The sequence below is a fragment of the Musca vetustissima genome, unplaced genomic scaffold, assembly GCF_032173495.1.
Source record: "Musca vetustissima isolate MV318-11 ecotype Yass unplaced genomic scaffold, APGP_CSIRO_Mvet_v1 utg12928, whole genome shotgun sequence".
NCBI classification, from domain to species: Eukaryota; Metazoa; Arthropoda; class Insecta; order Diptera; family Muscidae; genus Musca; species Musca vetustissima.
This window is the reverse complement of record NW_026876804.1, coordinates 28797-34998: the sequence shown is the minus strand read 5'-3', so window position 1 is coordinate 34998 and position 6202 is coordinate 28797.

Here is a 6202-nt window from a genome sequence, read left to right as displayed (position 1 = left end):
AACTGACCCAGCAGATTGTGAAGCCCTAACTCCGTCTCACTTCCTCGTTGGAGAACCAATTTTATCTGTCCCAGATGATAATCTATTAGACCAAAATATAGATAGACTTTCTCGCTGGAAAGTAGTTCAATTGCTCAATCAACAGTTTTGGAATCGCTGGAAGACGGAATATATAAACCGGTTGCAATCCCGTCCAAAATGGCTCAAGCCTCAAAAGAACGTTGAAGTTGGCGATTTGGTCATCATATTTGACGAACGAGTTCCCCCAGGTCAATGGCCACTAGCCCGTATAACAGAAGTCCATCCTGGTACTGATGGAAAAGTTAGAGTTGTTTCCCTAAAATGCAGTGGTAAAATCTATAAACGTCCTGTATCAAAAGTTGCACTTCTGCCCCTACAAGAAGATTTCAATTCTATAAATGATCGAGAAGAGAGTTGCTGTGAGTCGAGACACAGTGTGGTTAGCTCGAAAACCAAATAAAACACCTCATGAATCTGCCCCAACTTATGTCAAGAACAGTTGTTCTTTGTGCGGGGGAATGTTGGAGAACAAACGTTTATTTATTTATTTATTTATTTACTATTTCTTTTATTTCGATTTTATTCGTTAAGAATTTATTATTTACTTATTATTACTTATTATTTCCCCTTATATTACCATTCTAATATGGCATCCCTATTTTCTTCCCTAAACTGTCACGAACTGACATCCCTAATTTGTAAAAATTTGCTAATTACCTATTCCTTTTTTCTATTCCTAATGTTTCAAGGCCATAATTTGGCAACGTAGCGCGGGCAATGATCTTTGTTTACTGTCTCTGTTACGTTATTCTTTGTTATTGTTGTTGTTGTCGCTGCATTGTATATTTACTAAACATAATGCAGCGACGTCGTAACAAAGGTAATAGCGAAAGCAGAAACAGTAAATAAGATCAATGCCGGCGTGTTATGTTTATTTTTAGAATAGAAGTTTTTTAGTTCTTTCGTGTTTCTCTGCCGTGCTGCATTACACCGATCAAACAAACAAATATTCATCTGCCTTGCTGCCAATCAACCTAACTCTTATTGTTCAAATTATTTAAAATTAATTTAAGTGAAATTATTCATAATATTAATAATTAATTATTGTCCCATATGGAGGCGAATATATTTGCAAATTATATTAAATTATAATTTTGTGTAAAATAAAGTTGCCCCAGTGACAATTAAATATTTTAAAGAAAACTTTTTTGTGTTTTTTGCGCTGACTCGAGGAGCCAATAAATCTCATACACAGCTACTAGTACAATTTTTTCAAAACCATGTCTGTTTATGAGTTCTTCTATCGATTTTATATTATTAAATGTGGGGAAAGAGTTGCGTATTATGTCGTAGCGAGAGCATTTAAAAAGTACGTGGTTGGTCGTTTCCTCAGTGTTGCATGTTTTGCTCATAGCGTTCGGTTTCACACCAATTTTAGTGAGAGTACTATTACAGAAACAATTGTCTGTAAAAATTCTGTTCAATTGTTTGTATTTAACAGGTTTGATGTCCATTTTCCCGAACCAAGGTCTTTTGCGAGCTCGTGGAAATGTACGTAAATAGTGTGAACTGCTATTCTGAGATTGATTTATATATAGCATTTCCACATTAAATGAAACCTTTTACAAATTAAATGAACCCTTTTCCAAATTAAATGAAACCTTTTCCAATTGAAATGAACCCTTTTCCAAATTAAATGAAACCTTTTCCAATTGAAATGAAACCTTTTACAAATAGAATGAAACTTTTTCCAAATTAAATGAAACCTTTATTCTTATCCAAGGAAATATAATATTTCCAGTAATTTTAAATCAATATTTGAAAATTAAATCAAAGAATATTAACAACTATAGTTGTATGGCTATGTAATTAACATAAATATTCTCTAATTCGGTGTGATTTTATTTTATATCTTTACTTAATAAAACTAAAAAAATAGTAATACAAACTGGGGTATTTCTTAACATTTTTGACAAGGTAACTGCATATCTTAATGAAGAGGTTCCCGACTTGCATGTCCATAACGTAGTTAGAATTATCTTGCCGAGTAAGCTGTTGAATAACACTGTGCAGCACTAAAATCTTGAACCAATCGAGACCCCCAAAATCTTGAAGCTTGTGATGGTGGAAGAAAATCCCTAGCTGGGTTTAGCATTATTAGCTAAGGTTTTTTTTTAAATTAATTTTTAAAATTAGCACAATTTTCAAATAATACGTACGTATTATTGAGTCTATATCTCGTGAACTATTTGAAATATTGCTTTTCTCTCTTAAGCAATATTTTTCCTCTTAATTAGATCTAAAAATTTTCACTTGAGATAAAATCAATGAAACAACACCATCATACTGAAAATAGCACAACTGCAAAAAAATTAAAATTTCGACATACTTTTTCCATGTTTAATTTTTACTTCAATTTTGTACCTATTTATTGAAAAAAAGCATAGCAATTTTTATTTCAATAAACATACAATTGGGAGTGAATTTCTTTGGTTCATCTTGATGAATTTGTGAGGCTATAACTATGTGAAGGAGTCAACCAATGAAATCGGGGTTTTAAGAAAAGTTGTTTGATTTGCTATTGGCTATCTTCTTGTCATATACTGTTTGGCCGAGTCAGTAGCAGTTTCTGAAAAAAGTGTGAAAAACATGGAAAAAGTATGTCTAAATTTTAATTTTTTGCAGTTGTGCTATTTTCAGTATGATGGTGTTGTTTTATTGGTTTTATCTCAAGAGAAAATTTTTAGACCTAATTAAGAGGAAAAATATTGCTTAAGAGAGAAAAGCAATATTTCGAATAGTTCACGAGATATAGACTCAATAATAAGTACGTATTATTCAAAAATTGTGCTAAAATCCGCCCCAGTCGAATATTTTAAAAATGACTTAAAAAAAACCTTAGCTAATAATGCAAAACCCAGCTAGGGATTTTCTTCCACCATCACAAGCTTCAAGATTTTGGGGGTCTCGATTGGTTCAAGATTTTAAAGTTGAAAAATGTGTCACTGTGTAATTCGCTCGATTACATCAACAATGTTATGTTCCATTGAAACGTCACACAGCTCAGCTCTTGTACATAATTTTATTTTTAAAAATGCTTTTTCGATTGGGTTTACCATTGGAGAATAAGGCGGTAAGAATTTAAGGTTGCATCTTTTGGATTCGATCAAATTTTTTATGTCATGTCGCTTGTGTATTTGAGCGTTATCCATTATCAAGAACGAATTTTCCAACTCTCCAAAAGACTTTCTATAAATAATTTAAATCTGTCTGCATGGACACTGGAATTAGAAATTATTGTGTGAATTGGGTATCCCCAATATTCATTAATCGTTGTTGGGGTATCCATTTTGTAAAGTCTTGAGCATATTTTTGTCTCAAACCTAATGTTCTGGAGTCATTCATTCGTTCTATTTCACTAGAGGCCATCTTCAACGTAATTTTTAATTTCCGTAATCCATTTTCTATGGAGCTTGTGGAAATATTTATATCATTTTATCTCAACAGTTTAGTTTTTATGCCCTTGAGAGTAATTCCAGGTTGACTTTATAGATATGACTCGATCAGACTTAAAACTTTCCTCCACGCTTATTTTCCTTCAAGAATTTCTTTTTGTATCTTCTTATTAATGCTTTTGCTGAACTTATTTTTATGCAGGTTAAATTTGCAGTATCGGAAATTGTTCTACCCTCTTCATACAATTTACATAATAACAATTTCATGTCTTTTATTATTTTGTTATACTGACCCAATTTGTTTCGGGGTCTTGTAGATGTAGTTTCGGTAGGTTCTGGAGCATTTCCACTTGCAATACTTGGCGAGGATATTGATTCTTCTTCAGGTTCCGAGCTAAAATCAGGTTAGCTCATAATTATTTAATTGTGTATGGCTACCTATACAAAACTCTACTAAATGAATGACTCCAGAACATTATGTTTGAGACAAAAATATGCTCAAGACTTTACAAAATGGATACCCCAACAACGATTAATGAATATTGGGGATACCCCATTCACACAATAATTTCTAACTCCAGTGTCAATGCAGACAGATTTAAATTATTTATAGAAAGTCTTTTGGAGGAAATCAATCCAGAGTTGGAAAATACGTTCTTGATAATGGATAACGCTCAAATACACAAGCGACATGACATAAAAAATTTGATCGAATCCAAAAGATGCAAACTTAAATTCTTACCGCCTTATTCTCCAATGGTAAACCCAATCGAAAAAGCATTTTTAAAAATAAAATTATGTACAAGAGCTGAGCTGTGTGACGTTTCAATGGAACATAACATTGTTGATGTAATCGAGCGAAGTATTCAACAGCTTACTCGGCAAGATAATTCTAACTACGTTATGGACATGCAAGTCGGGAACCTCTTCATTAAGATATGCAGTTACCTTGTCAAAAATGTTAAGAAATACCCCAGTTTGTATTACTATTTTTTTAGTTTTATTAAGTAAAGATATAAAATAAAATCACACCGAATTAGAGAATATTTATGTTAATTACATAGCCATACAACTATAATTGTTAATATTCTTTGATTTAATTTTCAAATATTGATTTAAAATTACTGGAAATATTATATTTCCTTGGATAAGAATAAAGGTTTCATTTAATTTGGAAAAAGTTTCATTCTATTTGTAAAAGGTTTCATTTAATTTGGAAAAGGTTTCATTTCAATTGGAAAAGGTTTCATTTAATTTGGAAAAGGTTTCATTTAATTTGGAAAAGGTTTCATTTAATTTGGAAAAGGTTTCATTTAATTTGGAAAAGGGTTCATTTAATTTGTAAAAGGTTTCATTTAATGTGGAAATGCTATATATATTGTTCCATTCTATCCAGAGTTCGTCGGTCACAAGGGTTATTGCGTCCCCAAGGGTTAAGGGGGTGTTTAATTCCGTGCCTATTTAGTTAGCTCTTTTTGCTGCTTGATCAGCCGCCTCATTGAAGAAGATGTTGGAGTGGCCGGGAACATAATGAATTTCAATTTTGCCGTTGATTTGATTTGCTAATTTCACCAGTTTTTCAGCTAGGAAGTTACTTTTACCTCCATTTTTGATGGCAAGTGTACCACTAAGGCTGTCTGTAAGAATATCCACCTTGTTTATGTCGTTGTTGACTGCAAATTCGACTGCCTTGGTCATGGCAATTAATTCGGCTGACATTGATGATAATCTTTTTTTGTTGTAAAAAGCAAAAACAGTGCCTGATGACTTGTGCACGAATGCCCAACCTGTATGATCTGACATGACTGACCCATCGCTGAAAAAATTTCAAAATTTTCGACTTCAAGTTTTGTTAATTTCTTTTTCACAAGGCTATTGATCATTTCGGCATTTGCTTGTTTCTTTCCTGTTACCATGTCCTCGAAAAAATCTTCTACGACTGTGATGTTGTTTGATTTTGCAGGAAAAGGCGTCGCCTTGCCTACTTCCGCTATGATGTGCCTGAATCTGTTTGTGGTCTTGCAAATGCCTGTATTGATGGTGTGTGACATTTCTTCTAATGTTTGTACGATGGGTTTATTGTATGCATATGATTTGATCAGTTCTTTTGCTGATGATAACTGGAATCTTGAATCAGGTGGTAGTTCTGCAGCCAGGTGATATATAAACTGCGTGGGTGTTGATTTAATTAAACCTAGAAATTACCGTAGGAAAGGCTTTGCCGCGATTTTAATTCTTGTGATATTCCATATTCCATTTTAGATCTAACACATGACTTGTATATTAGTAGAGACTTTCTAGGGTCTATTCCAAATCTACAGCCACCCAATATGCTTAGAAATTGGCTTGTCTTGTCAACTTTTCCTATAGTGTAGTCTATGTGATCTGTAGCAGAGTTATTAGATGCAATATAGAAACCTAAATATTTGATCTTGAAGACCTGTGGTATTGGGGTGTCGTTGCAGGTTACATCCAGTTGACGTGCTCTTCTATTAAAGTGGATTATATTAGTTTTGGCAAGGTTAAAATTCATTTTCAGGCCTCTGCAGCGGGCCGAAAATTGTTCGATTTTCAATTTCAACATTTCTTTTGCTGTCGCGAAATCTCTGTGCTGAATTAGGAGGAAAAAATCGTCAGCGAATTGAAAAACGTGAAAGTTTTCATCTGCTATATCGTGAAGTTCCATTGTGTATAAATTAAAGGTTTTTTGTGCTTCAATAGATAGC